The 23,454-nt window shown below is 34.8% G+C and overlaps 1 protein-coding gene and 1 pseudogene across 1 annotated transcript in view; both read right to left on the reverse strand.

Annotated features, from left to right (window-relative positions):
* The window catches only part of LOC144845837 (uncharacterized), a 339,583-nt gene that overhangs the window by 26,843 nt on the left and 289,286 nt on the right, over positions 1 to 23,454 (reverse strand). The gene's annotated exons all lie outside the window — the stretch shown is intronic.
* LOC144835373 (ATP-dependent DNA helicase RecQ-like) lies at positions 1,100 to 2,813 on the reverse strand (annotated as a pseudogene).

Consider the following 23,454-nt stretch of genomic DNA (forward strand, 5'->3'; position numbering starts at 1 on the left):
ATTTATTGTGGTATTAATTTGGAGTAAATATTATAATTAAATCATCTGTAGTGTTCGTTCAGCTAGTACTCTATTGTTGAATTGTGTTAAGGACTACCAGATTAACTTGATAATTTATACAAAATGAGTGTTATAAATGAAAGTGATGTGCAATTTATTTTTCCTTAATTTATGTGAATATCGACATGCTTACTAATCATAATTTTAAAGTTTACCACAAAAGAGTTGATGTCTTGTTTGCAAAATATGACCAATGGAAAAAAAAGGAATTTTACATTTAATACAACAGCCAGATTACTGTACTTTAAACAAAATAAAACTACTGTACTGTATAAAACGTTTCTTGACATATCTCATCATCTGTTAATTATCAGTACTCTATTGTTGAATTGTGCTAAGGTTGTCTGTATACCACTACAGTAGACTACCTGTTGAACTTGAATAATGTAGTATTTATTGATTAAAGTATATAACAACATATATCAATGTATTGTATTCATTACAAAATTAGCGATATAAATAGAGTGGAGTCATACAGTATTGTATATCTATTATGTACAGTAGATAGTTATGAAGTATAATTTGTTGCTTAAAATTGCTATACATTAGACAGTTCTTTCTATAAATAGTATTGCCTCATTAGCAAAAAGAAAGGTTAACATTGAATCTATTATAAACCGTTACCAATTACTTAATCATCATCACTGCTGTTTAGTAAAGGATGTTTTGCATGATTATCAGAATCACTTTCACTGGACTGAATTGAAGACTCAGATGAAGAAATGTTGTCACTATTTAACTGGTCATTAACCAATATCTGTGAATCACTAATTACAGATTTTACAATATCCCAGGAACATTCTGCATGTTCAGATGAATAAAATAAGAAATATTACATAAACACTGAACGATTTGGTATGTAGGGCAAATCCTTTATGATATGGTCAATAAGTTGATTACTGTACTGTGTTGAAATATTTACATTTGTGAATAATTTGTTATCTGTTAGACCACCTGCCAGTTCAGTTCTATATCTATATAAATCATTTCTAATCTGGGATGTCTTTTCAATAGATACACAATTCACTTTTTTATGAAATCAAGCAGAATGCCGTGCATCTAGTTGTTGGATTATCTTTTTGATGGAAATTTCTAATTGGTTGTCATTATATGTGCATATATCACAGTTACAAGCACCATTGCATGCACATTCACATTTGAACACGGCAGCACAGACATCGCAGCACAAATGTTTTACCACACTGCTTGGTTCACACTCAAAAAAGCTCATTAGCATTTTCCTTCTACATTCATTACCTGAAATGTATTCTTTCATTGATTCAGAAGTTCTACTTGTACTGTGGCTGTATTTGAGTAGTATTGCAAAACTCTGTTTCGATGAATCACGCCCGGCACGGCCGGTTTCTTGTAAATAAACATCCAGGTCTGCAGGTGAGCCAAGATGAATTACTGTTTGCAGTCCCTTGACATCATTTCCAATACCAAATATAACACGAATTACTCCATTCGGATCGGCAAATGATGACATTACGCTCTCTTTAACATCAACATCTGTTCCCTGCTGGAACATTGCCACAAATCTTCCTCTGCCATCTACATGTTCACATGTGGCGTCATATGCTTCAACACCTAAAGCCGTCATGAACATTTCGTAGAGATCTCTACAGTGACTCCTTCTCCTACAAAACACTATTGTTCTGGATGATTTTTTTTTTTTTAATTTTTAATTCTTCAATAATTGGCACAAATATGCTAAATAAAGCATCAACATCACGGAACCCTTGCTTCGTCTTAATTACTGTGTACCGAATGTTTGGTTTATTTACACCCAAATCCACTAATAACACTGGGAATTTCATGTGTAGATTATTAATAATAGTTGCTCTTGTTTTCTTGCTAGCAGTTGCTGTAAAAGCAATCATCGGTACAAACATTGGCAATATAGACCGTAATTCACCAATCCTGGCATAGTGTTCACGAAATGGGACACTCTCTCCTCCAACGGTGTGACCTCTATAAAATATGGAAAACACAATTATTACAATTTTCTTGTTGTGCAAATCATATTTTCACAACAATACAATAAACCCCAGACTTATTAATTAAAACATTGTTTGAAAGTTATTTATTTAACTAGATCGATCACTGAAAAATAAACATTTTAATTTTCAACAGACTCAACCTCAGCTACAGCTACACTAGTTTAATTGAGTTAAGTTACTGTCTGTATGTAATACTGTTTTTCGTTATCCCAGTCCCAGCGATTGACTAAAATAAAATGTCTTAATGTTGAAATATCAATCTTACAAATAAAATCTTACCACTTTTCAATACAGTGACTCTCATCAACAGCTTTAACAGATTTTTGGTATGGATTGGACAACATCACATCTGCCTATGAGTTGTTAAAAAAGTTTCAGGGCTTGAAATACAATGTTGAATTTCCCACTTATTAAATCATTGTCATCGCCAGTTTTACCGATATAAGTTGCATTCAGCTTCTTCTGATTCAGAGATTTGGTCTATAAAAAAGATAATTCATTATCCTACTACTAGGCTAGCACAGAATATAATCAACACATTCATCATAGGCATAGGCCCTAGGCCTAATACTATTTGAAAAAAAAATTCACCAAATTCAATTTGATCATTATTATAAATTCATAGGTCCATGATTTGAGTGAGCAGATGCTGTGCGAAGGCCTTATACAACCATGGAGGTATAAAAATAAATGTTCATACCTCCATGATACAACACCGTCTAGGCCTCTAAGGTCTGGATTTTGATGCATTATCAATAGCATTATATTTTACCATTACATATTGGCCTACTACTAGGCTACTAGCCCTGTCGATAACCTACCTAGGCGTAGCCTTGGTCCTAATACTAATAGCCCTACTACTATTAAATATTAGCAGGGGCGGTCGCAGGACTATTTTAAGGGGGTTGCCTAAGAGGTCAGGGCCATAATAGAAACCAAGTATTTGCGCCACAGGCCCCCCATGGTGGGGGCTGTGGCGAAGCAAATTTCGTTAAATAACACCTCTAGGTGGTCGGAAATGGTACTCTCACGTAAAATTCACGATTAATGGCACCTCTAGTTTTTGCCGTAAATGACACTCTATATCTATCGGACTACAGTAGTAAACAGCAATATTTATCCCGCCTATTTTTCCGCCGGTAAAACACGCGACTAAGGATAACATTTTTTGCGTTCAGTGCGAACATCAGAGAAAGTCCCCGACGAAGGTTCCGGTAAGGTAATATTATTCTAGCAATTATAATCAATTAATACAAATTAATTACTAGGCCTATTATTAATTAACAATTTTAAAAATTAGACAGAAAATGTGAAGCTGCTGCTATAAATATATTGAGCAAAACGTTGAATTGTATTATTTTGAAATAAATGCTAAATAAGTCAGTAAAACAACAATTTCCAAAATTCATTTTCATTTATCCACTATACTGTACAACAGTGTTGCTCAATCCACACTCCAGAAAAGAAAGAAGTAATTAAACACTGTTATTTCAAAGTTCGGAACGTCCGTAATTACTACAGAAATTCGGCCCAATATTACGGACGTACAGTAGGGAAATGAAGATGAAAGGGTACTACGGAAATACTTAAATGATGGGGAATCCCCGGCAAAATGCAATAATTACGGACAAATCAACGACCCATATGACCGGGGATTTTCCACGTACTGTATCTTCTCATGACGCACACAAGCAATCCAAACAGTCAGAAATTAATTCTGAGCATGTTTGGAAACATATCTAAAAAAACAAAAATACGCTGACCGCCGTAAAATTGTGCACGGTTAATTTTACGCTGCAGTCAGTCAATTTACATATAGACTCTTCAATAACGTTCTATAACGTTAATGGTTAATATATATAATGAAATTGGATTTAAATTTTAATTTAGTGGCAGACTAAGGGTGTTGCCCGGGCAACTGGGGCAACACCCCTGCGTCCGCCCCTGATTAGTATGCCTAACCTAGCCTAAATAGGTTACAGACTGTTAAAATGTGCTCTCATTGTACAATAAATGTTACCAATAGCCTACTGGTCATTCACCTATAGATAAGTGAAAGTTCCTGTTCTAAGAAATAGATGATATACCGGAACTGTCCCCAGACCACAAAACAATCCATCATTGCTTTGCTCACTCCTTAAGATGATAACATTCTTCTATGTGAATCACTCTTCCATATTTATTCCTACTGTGTAGATGTGTACTTTGTATACAGTCGGAAAGCCGCGTTGGTAACGCATCACTGATTTCATTCATTGTGAGGGCGCGCTTCGTGGAAAATGTTGGAATTTTTGCTATTTTAGTACACTTAGAAAATGGTATAATTTTGATATTAAATGAAATCAATAAACGTATTTCAATAGTTGAACTACAAGCGTAAATAATGATAAAAACTGTGATCTAAATTCCACAGATTTTTTGTTTCAAGAAATATCATTATTTTATGTATAAACTTTTTTACTTTAATTTTTTTTTAAATGATGGTAAAAAATCATTAAATTTCATATTTTCTAGATAAGGTTTCAAAGCGAATTTAAAATCCTTTCAAGATAAACTATTAAGCTATCTATTAAAATAAAAATCTAATTTTAAGCTTTCTTGGGATGCAACTCCCACTAATCAAACCAAACCTACTACATTTCTGTTCTGTTTCGATCGAAAAATCGCCATTTTGAAACTTTGTTTACGTTTTACGAAGCTGGTACGAATCGTCCCGGACCGAATCGTGTCTGTGTTCAATACGGTTTTCATGCAGGCGTATTACGTCATAGGCCTAAGATTTCAATTTGCTCCCCGATTATTGTTCTATTTGGTTTCTGAGCTAGGAAAGGCTACCTACTATAATTACTTACTTGATTTCTAGCCTAGCTAGGCCTAAAAATAGTATTTTCTAGGCCTAGCTAGGCTGAGTAATTCTGATATAATACTAATATTAGATAGGTAGGCCTACCCTAGTGAGTGTTAATAATAGTAGCTGGATATTCTATAGTCTAGGCTGGTGGTAGGTCTATCCCAGCTCTGCTCATATACCAAGCAAGAAGAAGCCTGAAGGAGAAACTAGGCCCAGAACAAATAAAAAACTGTTAAAAAAACAATAAATGGAAAAATAAAAATAAATAACCCATTTTCAATTTATATATGGGGAATGTTTTATAAAATCGGGCATGTTTGTTTCAGAGACTCAAACGTGTATTTTTATATGGTCATGTTTTTAAAAAAGATAATTATGGGCCCAGCTGAAACCAAGATATAAAAATATAAGTCCATCATTTACTTGTATATAAATATTACTTTATTAGATACAACTTGCATTTCACACAAGCAACCAATTTTTTTTTAACGTATACAGAATGTGAAAAAGCAGTTTTTAATACAAATATCTTTCAAACAATACTGATATAAATAGTAAATACTACTACTACTGTATATATTATTTAAATAGCACCTTGTTCATCAAACATAACAAACTAGCTAGGCCTTAGCCTATATCATATTAACTTACGTGAGTCTTACGGTTGTACTGATTTTATGATTGTTTTATATGTTTATATTGTATGTATCTGTGTGACTCTGGTTAATAAAGTAAATCAATCAATCAATTGCAACTTAATTTATATCTTATCATTGACTGATCTGAAACGCTTCTAAAACTTGAATGCGCATGAATGTATATGTTATATTATTATTAGCGAATAAAATGAAAAACTATCAGCTGCAGCAATGATATTGAAATCGAGAAAACCATTACAGCTTCCACCGTCCAGCCTCATATTGAAGAACGAGACAGAAAATCGTCGAGTCTTGATACCAACAAAAAACCTAAAATGAAAATGAATAGCTGAAATGTAATGAATGAAACTATTTAAATAATTGTCACTATGATATGAACAAAACATTGCATCGTTATACAGTATAATTATTCAACAACCTGAAAACATTTTCAGATATAGGCCTACCATGAAAAAGCAGCAAATACAAAATTTCCTTATGTCTGTTTATTGTAATAATTATTAATATTATAAATAAATTGTACCCCTCAGTTGTCAATAATTTTACTATAAATAAATATTTAACTATATAGAATAGGTAGGCCTATACCTGTATCAGGCTGCGATTTGCTTAATTATCTTTTTAAAACTTCCAAATGCATCTTCAATATAGAGTAGGATTGTAACGATACTTTAATAATACTAAATTGTAACTAAAGTATTTAAATTATTAACAGAACATGTTACTAGGCCTAGGCCGATATAATACGACAACGATCCACCAGGTCGTGCATATACTCACCTACAACAACCACAATCAACACACCATGCACCACACACGACGGAACTAGTGCCGCGAGACGTAACAATATATGACATGAGGACCTTTTTTAAAATGTTCGCTATAGGAAGCTTAAATAGGGTTTCAAGCCAATTTTAACGTAAAACAGACTATTGATACTTACTCTATCCATATACGTCGGTTTTTTGGTAATTCACTGTATGGGATGCAAATCCCACTAATGGAAAATTTGTAAACAAACACCTGTTAGAAAACTTCAGTTTTGACGGACGCACACGAACTTTGGAAAGAAATTGTCGCTGACAACAAATCCAACAAATTATTCAGAAAATTAGGTGACCTGCGACATCTTAAACATATAAGGAACTGATCTTACCATATATGGTTAATTTTTCGCCTACTAATGTTTATTAAACAGCTATTAAATGACGTATACTTTATGCTAATGTTTTCGCGCGAAACGTTGATACTTCTGTGCCGAGAGAGGGCTTCTAAAATTTATGACGTCATGCGAAGTCGAAAATTCAGCGATAACGGTCATATTTCCCAACGCGGCTCTCCGACTGTATAGTTTATTACAATAAAGTTATTATAGTTCTAGATAGAACATTTGTATCTGCGTCAAATACTGTTATCGATATGGCTCACAATCCTACAACCTAAACACAGACATACATATAGATATATAGATAATTAATAATAGAGGGGAACCATAATGCCTATACATACCATGAGCGATAATAACGGTGTTATCACAAGTACAATGTTACAGGTTGGAGCTGCTATTCCGGCTGATAGATGTTCTAGGACAAACGGTAAAGCTGAGTAGCAAAAAGATTTACCACTTCCAGTAGGCGAACACAACAAAACATCATTCTCTCGAATTATTTCTTCTAAAACCTTACATTGGTGCGTTTTCATATCCAAATAACTGAGTCACAGAAGCGATGCTTATCTTCACGTCTTCCATAATACTTCTTCGGCAATTGCCAATTTGTAATTGAGTTGTCAATTTGTATTGTATTAATAACAAAAGAAAAGACAAAAGCTGTTAAGTTTTCTCAACGCACACTACACACAAACGTGGAAAATTTAACACCGAAAGTGATCTTTTCAACGTAACAGAGCGCATGCGCAATTTAAGTTGTTAGATTTCTCAACATTCTGAAATATGAATATTAAAACGAGGTACGAGTGAGTAGCCAATCGCATGCAGCTGAAACTAGTCAACCGGATAATCGTATGCACCAAGAATTCTTGGTGTCAAACCACGTGACTTGAGGCGTGTTTCCCCAGACGGAGTATCCAAACTCAAGTAATACACGTATGTGCAAAAATATTTATATTTTTACTAATATTAAGACAAAACTCCGTCTGGAGCCCAGACTACAGAGGAGACATCACAAATTTGGTCTACCTGCAGACTTGGTCATTTCAACTCTACCTTCGGGTGATTTCAGGGCTTTAGGAAAGCCTGCAGAAGGTTATTTCGGACTTATAACGAGAATCGGAGAAACACCTCTGATTCGTTGTTGAAATGAATTGTCGTGGAGAGAATTTCCCGAGGACTTAAATTAATCAAGGCAGGTCGGCGCACAACAACTATCTTTGGATATAGAATCTTTTTAAAGCTTCTGGAAAAATTTTAGCTTACGTGAATTTTTTGCTGATTCAGACAGCAACACCACGCAACACGAATGTAAAACGATAACAAATGTTAACCCAAAATTCCTGGAATACATCTAAAAATCGTTGTCCAGCTTTAGAAACATTTATTCAGGCTATTGAGGAAGATGTACAAAACTACGTCCCTGGTCCAGATCAACGTGACAATCTCTCGAAACAAGAGAGGCACGTCATTGCCAAATTGCATCACCGTAATGATATCATCATAAACCCGCTGATAAAGGCTCTGCGACTGTCGCTATGGACAACAAATTTTATGAAGAGGAGTACATATGACAGCTAAATAATCCTCTTCATTATCGTAGACTTACAACGGATGATTTACTTAGACATAATGTGACTGATCTCCCTTTCAGGACTCCACGGACTTTATCCGCAACATTAACCAAATTCAAATTTACCTAATCATTCTGTTCTGACTACTAGATGTTTCATCATTGTATACTAATATCCCTCACGAAGAAGGAGCCGACGCATGCATTTTAAATTACAAACAAATTCCAGGCAAAACGCCTACTAAACTGTAGAGAATCCATGGTTGGGCCTGAGTTGAGGCAATTTAAGATATAACGCCTCTAAATGGCCGAAAATGGCACTCTCACGTTATTATAAATGTATTCAAAATTGAAAACTGAAGTACTAGCATATTAAAAGGTGACATTTTCCCCATAGGCCTATTTTGAGTCGAAGAGTCACAACAGAGCGGCGCTTCGCGCAAGTCAGGCTGAAAAAGTGGTTGTCCAGGGCCGTCGACAGGAGGACCTGTGACGAAGCGAACTTAGTTAAATGACGCCCAGCAGATGGCCGGAAATCGTACTCTCGAACATAAAATTCATGATAAGATTCATGGTACCTCTAATTTTCAGGAAAAGGCACTCTCATGTAGCATGCTACCAATGAGCAAAACTATTCCCCTCCAATAAACACACGTGACTAATTAAAGGACGATAACATTTTGTTGCCAATTTCATTCACTCAGTATTTTGTTTTGATTGCGTTGCGTTTAAGTTCAATGTTTAGGCCTATTATAGTTCAATATTTACATCAATTTGTTGAGGAAATTAAATATATCAATATAAATAAGCATTGATACAGTTCAGTACGTATCGGTGGGTTGCCTTAAAAAAATCGGTTGCTATAATGTACACACATATAGTTAACACAGTTAGTGTACTTTGTTATTAACATATCCTCTATAGTCTATGATGATGATCACTATACTATATAGCCACACATACTGTAGGTTACCACGACGTTCCATTTATGACGTATATACACAATAGCTAGGCCTACGCGGTTGTCTGGCGGTGTCCTTTGTACGAATCGTTCGTACCCCAGCTCGCTGTCAATACATCCAGGGACCAAAATGCGTTTGACGTTGATCGTTGTAACAGTATGTCTTTTCTTTTGTTTAATCTCGGGCGACAATTCGACGAGTCGTTATCCAATCGAGTTTGAACAATGCCATGAAAGTCTCAGTGGTGTAATGGTTAGGACAGCTGCATATCTAGCAGAAGGTCCGAGTTCGAGTCTCGGTTGGGGCGACTTTTTCTCATTCTCACAGATTTCCTCATCTTTATCGTTTCAAATTAATTAATTAAATTTCAGTATATCACCGGGCGGTTTAGAACTAATGTTCATTGCCTGATGAGTTTATATAAGTCCAAAGGCAAATTACTGACAAAATGACAATGCTGTGGGTATCAGTGGCTGGATCTCAATGGAGATACAAAAGAAAAGCGGAAAGCTAAATCAAAACGATAAGTAAAACAGCCAGAAAAGTTAGCAGAGCTTTCGGGCAACACTAGCCCTTCATCAGTGCAAGTGAAAGAATTTGGATAACGTCATAGTATAAGAGCTGGCAAGTGCTACCTGGGTGGACAGGAATAAAAGAAAAAAAATATATATTAATTCTATATATTCTATATATATTATACAGATATTGCCTGCTTTGAGGTTAAATATAAGATTTGACATCCGAGGGAATGATATTTTGTTCAAGGGAAATATATTCCCTCGAATAATAAACTGTCAAATAACCAAATCAAATTATTATTTTGGCTTGTCAACCTATAGGCCGGTATTTACAATGGCTCCCGTTTTACTGTCAAAGTCAATCTAGGCCGATATTATAATATTGTCAGATAATCATTGAATTATTACAGTCAAAGTTTTTGTTTGTAATAGGATTTCATTCAACAATACATTTAAAATACATAACAAAGAAAAAATACAAACAATTGGAATATTAAAATTGATTAAAACCAAAATTCGTTCACACTTGAATGTCCAATTTATCACTTGTTGACATTTAGGCTTGATGAAGTGACCCCCAGACTTGACCTTAGCAATAAAGTAAACTAAAGTGACAGAAATTGAGTCGGTTTAGTGGTCTAACATTGGCTTTAATATATTATTTATAAAAATAATAATATTCATCTATGATAGAAACCCAATTGCCATACGACTAAAGATGCCACTTGCATTATTGTTAAAGATCTGATTGTATCTGTATCGGATGAAGAATTTAAAAAAAGCCTTCTGCGTTTTAATTGCAAATTATTGGAATCTATACAACGGATGAAACTGAGAGTTGACGGGCAGCGATATTTATTTTCGTACATAAGTTGGGGACCCGCATGAAACGTCACAAAATAAACATGAATATTCATTGGTCATATCCAAAAGGTGTGACATAAGAATTGAGCTAACAATACAATACTACAATCATAGTTGCCATTTCTGGCATTATTATATATATTTAGAGGCCCACTGCATCTAGCATAATGCCGCGGCATTACTTATCCGTTTTTAGTATAATCTGGCATAATTTTGTGTTTTTTGAACAACTAAAAAAAAATAATATACCACAGAACAAGAATAATATTTTGTTTAATCTTGCAATTTCGTAAATATCACCTTACACAATATCATATCGTACAAAACAGGTTTGTCAGGTTTTTTCGTACAATAGTGCATCCATCCTTTTGTTTCGGACTCGATCGACTCTAAGGATAGGAAGGCTGCTCAGAAACTACCGTGTGTGCGATAGGCAGCACAACGAAACCGACGAGGCTAGCCGTGATTGATCAATTATGTATTGTATTGTCGATCAGCTTTGCTCGATGGGCTACCCCCATGAAAAATGGTTAAATAAAAACAATATGAAACGAAATTATAAGTCTACAGGACCAGCCCACCATGGTTGGGTGGAGTTAATAATTTAGAAAGTTTCCCGGAAATTTAACTTCGAAATATAGAAAGACCAAGACCAGCCCCTGCCTAACCTAAATTAAATTAAATTAAATAGCCACCCGATTTTTGATATTGTAAATGTTATGTTTAGCACAAAAATCTAAATTTAACATTGTGGCGTGTTGGCCGCGAATGATTAACAATATCATCTTTCCCACTACACCTGCACAAACTCATTTGCATAACAACGCCGACATACCAACGATGAGATATCAATTCTTTTCTAAACACGTAACGAAGAGAGTTATAATCCCATGTTTTCTGACATTAGATTGTTAGTCATTCACGGCGGTCAACACGCCACACTGTTGAATGTTGATGTTGTTCATCTTTTAAATTATATTATCCTAACTATTAACTTGACTCTCTAAATATCTCTTTTTCAAAATAAAAGAAAACATTTTATATTTATTTTTAAAAAAAAATCCGTAGAGGTTCGAACCCCAGCTAGTAGAGCTGGGAGATTCCAATCCAAACGATAGTTACTAGAGCACTAACCGTTATGCCACAATGTACACGAGTAATGAAAGGTGACAATAGTATAGTCTTATATGCGCTTCATATTACGTCATTCTAATCGTTACGTCATAAATTTGCATATTCATGACGTAATTTTGAGGAAACGAATCTAGTTTTAACGTTGCTATAAACCAGATAGCTCAGTCGGTAGAGCGTCATGGAACACGATTATCGTGGGTTCAAACCGGTGGAAAAGAGTTAAAGCTATGCGAGCTTCTGTGTTTGGGGTTCACAGATTTAAACGTCCCCCTTTCCACCACACATCATGAGGCAATAACATCAAAGCATCTGATGTGTGGTACCCCTAAGGCTGTGAGAGAGCCTTACCGTGCTAGAGGCAAGGGAGCACACCATCATTTTTTTTTTTGGCTACCTGCCTCTTTCCGATCTCGTAAATTTTATGTTTGGCGCCCTCAATTTTAAGAACACCTAAGTTATGTCAGAAAATTAGGAACAAATAAATAGAAATGTGTAAAGATGCCGATGCCTGGCCTGGCCAGTGTATTCTCTCTATTTATTTAAATACATATGCATTATTGTAATAAATAATTTTCACAATTTGTTGTGAATTTTTAACTTTGAACAAACGGAAAGGATTTCAAACCATGTACTACATTTTACTGTGTTTGAGCATGAATAAATGATATTGAATTAAGTGAATAATTGATAATGAGAAATCAAAACAACTGATACAATGAATTAAATGATGAACAATAGCAGCCTGAACAAGCCTGGCCATCCAACCAACCCATTGATTGCTGCCCCTATACAAATATTGAACAGTTGGTATGCCGTGCGTTATTATGCAAATAAGTTGGTGCATGTGTAGTGGGGAAGATGGTATTGTTAGTCATTGCGGTCAACACGCCACACTGTTTAATTGTGATGTTCTTAATGTTTACATTAGAAGATTATTCAAATCATGTAAAAAAAACAATTTCTCATGGCGGGAACCTAGCAGATCCCCTCAATTAGTAATCTCGAAAAGAAGTCCATCTAGAAAAGAAGCCCACCCAAGAGTACAAAAATTGAAGGAGCACATTTGGCTTCACTTGGCCTTAGTGCTGAGGCAGGGCGAGCATACAATAACATCTTTTATTTTTCTGTGCCTTTCGCCACCCGATTTTTGATGTTGTAAATGTTATGTTTAGCACAAAAATCTAAATTTAACATTGTTGCGTGTTGGCCGCGAATGATTAACAATATCATCTTTCCCACTACACCTGCACAAACTCATTTGCATAACAACGCCGACATACCAACGATGAGATATCAATTCTTTTCTAAACACGTAACGAAGAGAGTTATAATCCCATGTTTTATGACATTAAATTGTTAGTCATTCACGGCGGTCAACACACGCCACACTGTTGAATGTTGATGTTGTTCATCTTTTAAATTATATTATCCTAAATTAACTTGACTCTCTAAATATCTCTTTTTCAACATAAAAGAAAAACATTTTATATTTATTTTAAAAAAAAAATCCGTAGAGGTTCGAACCCCAGCTAGTAGAGCTGGGAGATTCAAATCTAAACGATAGTTACTAGAGCACTACCCGTTATGCCACAATGACCACGAGTAATGAAAGGTGCCAATAGTATAGTCTTATACGCGCTTCATATTACGTCATTCTAATCGTTACGTCATAAATTTGCATATTCATGACGTAATTTTGAGGAAACGAATCTAGTTTTAACGTTGCTATTAACCAGAGGGCCGGATAGCTCAGTCGGTAGAGCGTCGTGGAACACGATTATCGTGGGTTCAAACCCCATGCCGGTCGGTGGAAAAGAGTTAAAGCTATGCGAGCTTCTGTGTTTGGGGTTCACAGATTTAAACGTCCCCCTTTCCACCACACATCATGAGGCAATAACATCAAAGCATCTGATGTGTGGTACCCCCAAGGCTGTGAGAGAGCCTTACCGTGCTAGAAGCAAGGGAGCACACCATCATTTTTTTTTGGCTACCTGCCTCTTTCCGATCTCGTAAATTTTATGTTTGGCGCCCTCAATTTTAAGAACACCTAAGTTATGTCAGAAAATTAGGAACAAATAAATAGAAATGTGTAAAGATGCCGATGCCTGGCCTGGCCAGTGTATTCTCTCTATTTATTTAAATACATATGCATTATTGTAATAAATAATTTTCACAATTTGTTGTGAATTTTTAACTTTAAACAAACGAAAAGGATTTCAAACCATGTACTACATTTTACTGTGTTTGAGCATGAATTAATGATATTGAATTAAGTGAATAATTGATAATGAGAAATCAAAACAACTGATACAATGAATTAAATGATGAACAATAGCAGCCTGAACAAGCCTGGCCATCCAACCAACCCATTGATTGCTGCCCCTATACAAATATTGAACAGTTGGTATGCCGTGCGTTATTATGCAAATAAGTTGGTGCATGTGTAGTGGGGAAGATGGTATTGTTAGTCATTGCGGTCAACACGCCACACTGTTTAATTGTGATGTTCTTAATGTTTACATTAGAAGATTATTCAAATCATGTAAAAAAAAACAATTTCTCAGGGCGGGAACCTAGCAGATCCCCTCAATTAGTAATCTCGAAAAGAAGTCCATCTAGAAAAGAAGCCCACCCAAGAGTACAAAAATTGAAGGAGCACATTTGGCTTCACTTGGCCTTATAGTGCTGAGGCAGGGAGAGCACACAATAACATCTTTTATTTTTCTGTGCTATTCGCCACCCGATTTTTGATGTTGTAAATGTTATGTTTAGCACAAAAATCTAAATTTAACATTGTGGCGTGTTGGCCGCGAATGATTAACAATATCATCTTTCCCACTACACCTGCACAAACTCATTTGCATAACAACGCCGACATACTAACGATGAGATATCAATTCTTTTCTAAACACGTAACGAAGAGAGTTATAATCCCATGTTTTCTGACATTAAATTGTTAGTCATTCACGGCGGTCAACACACGCCACACTGTTGAATGTTGATGTTGTTCATCTTTTAAATTATATTATTCTAAATTAACTTGACTCTCTAAATATCTCTTTTTCAACATAAAAGAAAAACATTTTATATTTATTTAAAAAAAAAAATCCGTTGAGGTTCGAACCCCAGCTAGTAGAGCTGGGGGATTCAAATCTAAACGATAGTTACTAGAGCACTACCCGTTATGCCACAATGTACACGAGTAATGAAAGGTGACAATAGTATAGTCTTATACGCGCTTCATATTACGTCATTCTAATCGTTACCTCATAAATTTGCATATTCATGACGTAATTTTGAGGAAACGAATCTAGTTTTAACGTTGCTATTAACCAGAGGGCCGGATAGCTCAGTCGGTAGAGCGTCGTGGAACACGATTATCGTGGGTTCAAACCCCATGCCGGTCGGTGGAAAAGAGTTAAAGCTATGCGAGCTTCTGTGTTTGGGGTTCACAGATTTAAACGTCCCCCTTTCCACCACACATCATGAGGCAATAACATCAAAGCATCTGATGTGTGGTACCCCCAAGGCTGTGAGAGAGCCTTACCGTGCTAGAGGCAAGGGAGCACACCATCATTTTTTTTTTGGCTACCTGCCTCTTTCCGATCTCGTAAATTTTATGTTTGGCGCCCTCAATTTTAAGAACACCTAAGTTATGTCAGAAAATTATTAACAAATAAATAGAAATGTGTAAAGATGCCGATGCCTGGCCTGGCCAGTGTATTCTCTCTATATATTTAAATACATATGCATTATTGTAATAAATAATTTTCACAGTTTGTTGTGAATTTTTAACTTTGAACAAACGAAAAGGATTTCAAACCATGTATTACATTTTACTGTGTTTGAGCATGAATTAATGATATTGAATTAAATGAATAATTGATAATGAGAAATCAAAACAACTGATACAATGAATTAAATGATGAACAATAGCAGCCTGAACAAGCCTGGCTATCCAACCAACCCATTGATTGCTATATACCCCTATACAAATATTGAACAGTTGGTATGCCGTGCGTTATTATGCAAATGAGTTGGTGCAGGTGTAATGGGGAAGATGGTATTTTTAGTCATTGCGGTCAACACGCCACACTGTTGGATGTTGATGTTGTTGATCTTTACATTAGAAGATTATTCAAATCTTGTAAAAAAACAATTTCTCCGGGCATGAACCTAGCAGATACCCTCATTTAGTTTGAAAGTAATCTCGAAAAGAAGTCCATCTGGAAAAGAAGCCCGCCCAAGAATACTAAAAAATGAAGGAGCACATTTGGCTTCAATTGGCCTTAGTGTTGAGGCGGGAAGAGCACACGATAACATCTTTTATTTTTCTGTGGCTTTCGCCACCCGATTTTTGATGTTGTAAATGTTATGTTTAGCAAAAATCAAAATTTAACAGTGTGGCGTGTTGACCACTACACCTGCCCAAACTCATTTGCATAACAACGCCGACATACCAACGAGGAGATATAAATTCTTTTCTAAACACGTAACGAAGAGAGTTATAATTCCTTTTTTTCTGACATTAAATTGTTAGTCATTCGAGGCGGTCAACACGCCACACTGTTGAATTTAGATGTTATTAATCTTTTACATTTTTTATCCTAAATTAACTTGACTCTCTAAATATCTCTCTTTAACATTTTATATTTATTTTTAAAAATGCATACAGATTCGAACCCCAACTAGTATAGCTGAGAGAATCCAAACGATAGTTACTAGAGCACTTTGATTGGATTGTTCGCATTTTAAAATTTTAAACACGCGTGCGCGCGTAATTTTGCGTGCAACACTCCATTTTTACTCCATAGAAATTTGACCTTGATTTGAATTATCATTTTCTTAAGTTTCAATAACAAATGTCTTTTGGTTCTGAATTTAAGATAAATTTAAAACAAGGCCAACAGCCATAAGTCGTGTGCTAAAACGCATAGTGATACCTGACCGACAGACAGACCGACCGACTGACATAGTGAACTATAGAGTCGCGTCCACGCGACTAAAGATTGTATAATCATGCGTATGTTACGCTGCGCAACTTGGACAGCACCGAAAACCTTATTACGACATCTTCAGATACAGGTCAATCTTCTGATATAGTTATACAATGTTATGTTGAGAAGATTGGGAGATACACCCACAGCAAAATTCGTGGAAAGAAAGAAGAATAAGAAAAGATAAGAAAAAAAAAGATCCTGACAATAACAAGGGGTTATCCGCGAAATGCGGATAACCAAAAACATTTTCTCCTAGAGAATTTGTTTTCCATATTTCAAATTCAGTTCCATTTGCATCGTAGCAGCCCTCTACAGCTTACTATGTTGGTCGGTATACTATGTTGGTCGGTAAACATGTATGGCCTTGTTCCAAATGTTCTTACCTCAGCCCCAGTGACCATGGTGGGCCGAGGTCCTAGAGACTCTTATTTCCGGCCATCGAGCAGCTCTATTTTTCCAAATTTTCTTGTCCTGGAGACACTAATATACATTTTAATTTCCTATTTTAAATTAAAAGTGCCATTTTCGGAACATGGTGGGCTGACGTCTTGAAGACATTAATATATTTTTAGGATATTTCCAAACATATTTCAGCAAAAAAATTCAAAAATTCCCGTGGCTGTAGCAGGTTTTGAAATTAGTGACATTTGCAATTACCATTTTCGCACCTCAGATATTGGGAATTATATTAATTACACACAAAACTAAAAATATAAATTTGTAATTAACGACATGGGATAACAGTTTTGGCCCACTTTGTGTCAGTTGGGGTTTTACAGACGTTTTTTAATTAGGGCCACATTTTGGGAATTTGGCATTATTTTTCCCAATTTGGCATTATTTGAGACAGGCTACGGCATAGTTTAAATTTTATCGCTGGCAACACTGACTAAAATTCTCTAATGCAAACTCTTTGTGTCGAGCCTTCTGTGTAGTCGACTATAGTTAGACTATGGACTTTACATGTCGATGTATGAGGTTCGAATCCCATGAGCAACTTCTTTTTACTTTATAGTGAGAGAGATTATTTAGAGGGTTGGTTAGGTTTAGTTACGTTTAGGAAGTAGTTTGGCTATCTTTCACATAAGGGGTCGCTAACACATGTACCTGTTGTGAAGTCATTGTATTTTATGTTATATTCCTCCATGGTTGTATTGTAGTTCAAGATGGATGTCATCTTCACACAGTTCACATATTCATTTGCATATTTGTTTCTTTAGACAACAACTACAACTTTAAGTGTTGATAATTGTTTATCTCTCTTAAGTTTGTCTTCACTTCCTATAACTTTGATTGGTCTATGTACAGAAAATGCTTGCATATAAATGAATGATGCTTTGTGCTAATTGGTTGCTGATAAAACAGGATGATTTGATTGGTTGTATTGACCTGAACATGTATTTGATATAGGAGGGATATTTAAGAATTAAGATGTAGTTAAGTTTGGTTGGTGATTTTATGAGAGAAAGACTTCCACTTCCGGTTAAGGTGCCGAGATACCTGAAGATTGAATAAAAGTTATACATTTGTTTTATTTACCTGAACATGTATTTAATATAGAAGGGATATTTAAGATGTAGTTAAGTTTGGTTGGTGATTTTATGAGAGAAAGACTTTTACTTCCGGTTAAGGTGCCGAGAGGTTTGTTAGCGTTTTAAACTTCAAAACGAGAAAGTTTCACGATGGACAATGCCTTTAAAATGGTCATAGTGCGTAAACATGTTCCAATAAGCTTGTCTGTCACGTTCGTGGTCTGGAGGGTCATAAAAAGGACCAATGTGGTGCAGAAAAGCTGTTACACAATGATTCAGGTGAAATTCTCATCCAAGAAATGTTGGAACGTGTCATAGAAACAAGGCTCTGGACACTAATCAAGATAAAGAAGAATCAGTATCAGATGAAAGTGAAGAGAGTGACGAAGATGATGATGAGGAAAGCGAGCCAACAAAGGAGAAACAAGGGAAGATAACAAGTTTTATGAATGCTCCCGCTAGCTCCAGCGTAGGCCTTCAAGTGGTTAAAGAGAAAGAAAATACCAAAAAAGAAGAGGAACAAGCTGAGCCAGAAATCTCACCTTCGATGCCGGGAACGAAAAGAAGACACAAAGCAAGTAAAAGTGAGAATGACGGACAAAAGAAAGAAATAATTTTGTAGACACACCAACCTAAAAAGTGTATAATAGTGTCTATGATATTACATATTACAGATACCAACAACCATTTTGTATGTATTTTACGATCCACCGCATGTGTACAGTATGTGTGTGTGTACCGTACTTTATATAGACAAATGGGTTAGCTGTTTGGTGTATACAATTTAATTAATTTATCAGCTATAACAGATAGATGGATAAAGCAAGCATTAATTGCGTCTCTATAAACGTAAGAGGTTTACGTAAAGCGTGGTTCCCACTAGAACGTAACGCAAGGACGTAAACGCAACGCAAGCGTTTTAACCAATGACAAGCGAAGTTATAGACAGTTAGCAATCACAAGCGAATAAGCCATCGCTTGTGATTGGTCAATTCACTTGCGTTGCGTTACGTCCTTGCGTTGCGTCGCTAGTGGGAACCACGCTTAACATAGATAAACAAAGGCAGATACGTAGTTGGTGTCAACAACAAAAGGCTGACATTGAGAAACACACCTTACACCTGACTTATTTGACAAATTTAATTTAGTTTGGAACAGTCCTTGCATACATAGCACTGTTTTTTCAAATAGTGCAGGGGTATCAATAACATTCTTAAATGAATTCAATTTTAAAATAACTAACGAATGTATCGATAAAAATGGAAGATATATAATTCTAAATGTTGAAATTAATGGTAAAATGCATTTTTTTTGTAAACGTATATTCTCCCAACAATTATACATTAAGAAGCTCATATTTCAGAGAGTTAAATGAGACCATTTTGGATATTGTTGACTTAAACAACGATATAATTATTATCGGTGGTGACTTCAATTGTATTTTGGACAGAAAATGGGACCAAAGAACAGTAAAGACAGAAAAGATACATCTGTTTTTACACTTAAAAATGTTATTAAAAAACTTAATTTAAAAGATGCCTGGAAAAATAAAAACCCAGAAAAATTACAATAGGCCTATACCTAGCGTAGAAAATCTAAGCAAATTGACAGACGGCTTGACTACTGGTTGATTTCTAAACACATTTTTTATCACGATGACGTAATATCATTTGATATAAGACCAGCTATCTTGCGGCACTCAGGCGCAGGATTAGCTATAGCATAAAAAATAACATATAACTAAATAGCAGTAAATTATACATGCATATCATATATAGCTACAGCTAAATAGCAGTAACTCAACACTGTAAAAACTATAAACACAATGCTAAACACAATTCTTGTAGTCAATTTGGAGACACATAGAATGCTAAACATTTTTAGCATTCTATGTGCTTAGGCTCATTTAGTGTTACTAGAGGGAAGTGTAGACGATGGTTCTCGGAATGATAATGACTCGGGTAAAAAATTTTAGAAGGACATTCTGGCCTGGACTATTTCGATCGGTTACCATTATTTAAATGCTTTTGATATTCGTAAAAAAACTAAACCTACTCACTAACCTGTTTCACAGTGTCTTTGTGATTTATAGAGTTTTACGTATAGTGTCGATTGTAGATATGAAAAGTGGTAAAAAAAGAATAACAATTAAATGCTTGGTAAATTGTAGGCCTAGATAACTGTCTGATGAAATCTACTCAAAAATAGTATAATTGTGTTATAAATATAATACAATATTGTGTGTATAAATGTGGATGGGCGTTAATTAGATGGTATTTGAATGGAAGGGAGGGGGGGGGGGGGGAGTTAATATAATAAATACCATCCTAATTGGTATAATTAATACATTATTCCGCGACACAGTGAGCCGTTTTGGCCTAAGAAAGAAGACGTTTTAGACGGCTTGCAACATGGGCAGAAGTATCCCAGGGTCCTGACGGGATATAGCGCATAGTATACATAAAATCCTGGCAGCTTACTCAACAACTCGGCTATCGGGGTTTCATTCGATTTCAAACAAAAGCTCTTATCATCAATTCTCTCGATGTAATTTTATATAATTATTTCCCACAATTTACTCCTATGTTTTATAAATATATTTAATTTGATCTTTATGTACTACAGTACTATACCTTCACACGCGCGTTCCGAAAATAAACAAAAAACCAAACGGCCAACTTAATTGAAATAGGGAGTTGTTTTTTACAACTCCCTGGTTGAAACCATGGAGGAAATATACTGTATATTTCCTCCATGTTGAAACCAACTATGCAGGGATCTTGCAAAGTGATTGACACACCTTACCGTGAACCCGGAAATTACTTACCGCGCGTAGAGTTAAAATTTACGGATTGAAATCAGAAAATGTCTTATAAAACCCTTTATAATATCTTCCTAAGATAGAAATATGGAACAATAGCGTAGTACTAATGTTATCAAATCTACGTTTCGCGATACATCTGAGATAGAAAAAGGTAGGTATCCAAGGCGGAGATTGGTACCGAAGATTTTCCATTGTGCTCGCCTATGTCAGAATTAACCATAATTTATAGATTAAAGCCTATTGTGTTTAGTTTCGTTTTGTGTTTTTACTTTGGCGTTTAGAAGAAAAATATGCTTATCTTTAAGTGTTTAGTTTTTTCTGTGTTTAGCTCGTTCTGTGTTTAGAAAATCTTAGTGTTTTTGATGTAGTGTTTGGAAGAAAAATATGCTTATCTTTCAAGTGTTTAGCATTTTCTGTGTTTAGCTCGTTCTGTGTTTAGAAAATCTTAGTGTTTTTGATGTAGTGTTTAATTAGATAGATAATTTATAGATAAGAATTAAAATGCTTATAAATTGCGTCATCAGTGATGTTTTCTGATTGAACTTAACTGATTTTAAATCAGTTGGAGCTTATATACATTATAGTGATTTCAAATTTGACAAAATAATCAAAACTGATTACAGTCCGATTATCAGGAAACTTAAATGTTTTAATATTTACATAAACAATGGTACGAAGATGTCAAATTACTTTGAGCTTCTGCATTTAAATTATACTATTAAGAGGCTAATTAGGCCTATTTCAAATAACAGTTCCGAATAGTTGGATTTTGTTGCTTATGCTCGAAATTGTCTTTTATTTCAAACTCAAATAAACGGGCAATGAAATCTCCGTTATTAAAAACATTATGTTAAGCTTATTCAGTATAGTTAAATTATTATTTATATTTATTGCTAATTTTTTTTTTATTTGGTTAGATAAAACATGTTAGTGAGAAAATTCCAATATTCTAGTAACATTCTTCATTTAATGATATTATTTTAAGTATACTCACAAATTTCATTATTTATTAAATAGGTAGCTCTTTTCGTATATTTGTTGCTGTTAGGATAATACATATTTCACTTCAAAAACTTTCTAAAAATAGTGGTAGGCCTACACAACAATGACAACAAAAAAGAGGTGAAAACAAACTATATTTTACGTTCTTGTCACTATCAATATTTGAACGACTGAGTTGGAAAAAAAGGTGCGTTATAATGTTTTCAAGTGGAAAGGTGAATATTTCGAAACCAGTGTTATACTGTAAAAATGATTTCGGAAAAGACACAAATAAAGCATAAATCAGCAATTATCACTGCCTACTCATCAACCAAACCACTGCACCAAACATGCCGCCATAAAGCAAAACATTCAATTCACAATCATTCAGTAAATTAACAGCAAAAATAAATGCACTCATTTTCTGATTTTTTTTTCGTAATTAATTTGTGTATTGTTTTATATTATTGTAATTCGATGTTTTCTTTAGTTTTACTATTTAATGGCACTATGAATAGTTTGTCTTGAATGAAGTTTAATTAAATTTGAATTGCATGTTTATCGTATTAACATTTGTCACTACATTGCAGTAGTAATTATTCATTCATATATCCAGGTTCAGGGCTTTAAATGACCACCACTTACAAACTATCTTTGGTTGATCTAACTTCTCAATTTAAACTTGACGAGGCAGCGTGCAATTCTTGAAATTCAGTCATTCTCGCCACAAAGATGATCTGTAATATGACCCGCAATGTGGTTAGTTCATTTAGGTATGTTATTACTAGAATGCCCTTTAGGCCTATTGTATTTTTTTAAACCACACTGAATTATATAGCACCACTTAATAATACTGTTTTGTAACACTTACATTGCTTGGAAGATCCAATTTAGCACCTGCCTTGAGCAAAATAGTGCAAATATCTGTGTGGCCGTATTGTGCAGCCAAATGTAAAGGTGACGATCCTTTCTGAAATATTACAAACATTATTGAGTATTTTTCACTTTAAAGAAAGTATTTAATATTGTACTGAAATGAATTCGATCAATTAAAAATAACGGATTTAAATAAAGCTACATTGTTAAATTAAATAAAGATTATTAACCTCTGGTGTTTTCTTAAGATAATGTATTGTATAAGGTATAGCTACATACATATCATGTATAGATACAAGTAAATAGCAGTAACTCAATAAGGTATAGCTATATTATATATAGCTACAGGTAAATAGCAGTAACTCAATAAGGTACATACATATCATATATAGCTACAAGTAAATATCAGTAACTCAATAAGGAACTCAATAAGGTATAGCTACATGCAT

Source organism: Antedon bifida, chromosome 1 (assembly GCF_963402885.1).
Source record: "Antedon bifida chromosome 1, ecAntBifi1.1, whole genome shotgun sequence".
In the NCBI taxonomy this organism is placed as follows: domain Eukaryota; kingdom Metazoa; phylum Echinodermata; class Crinoidea; order Comatulida; family Antedonidae; genus Antedon; species Antedon bifida.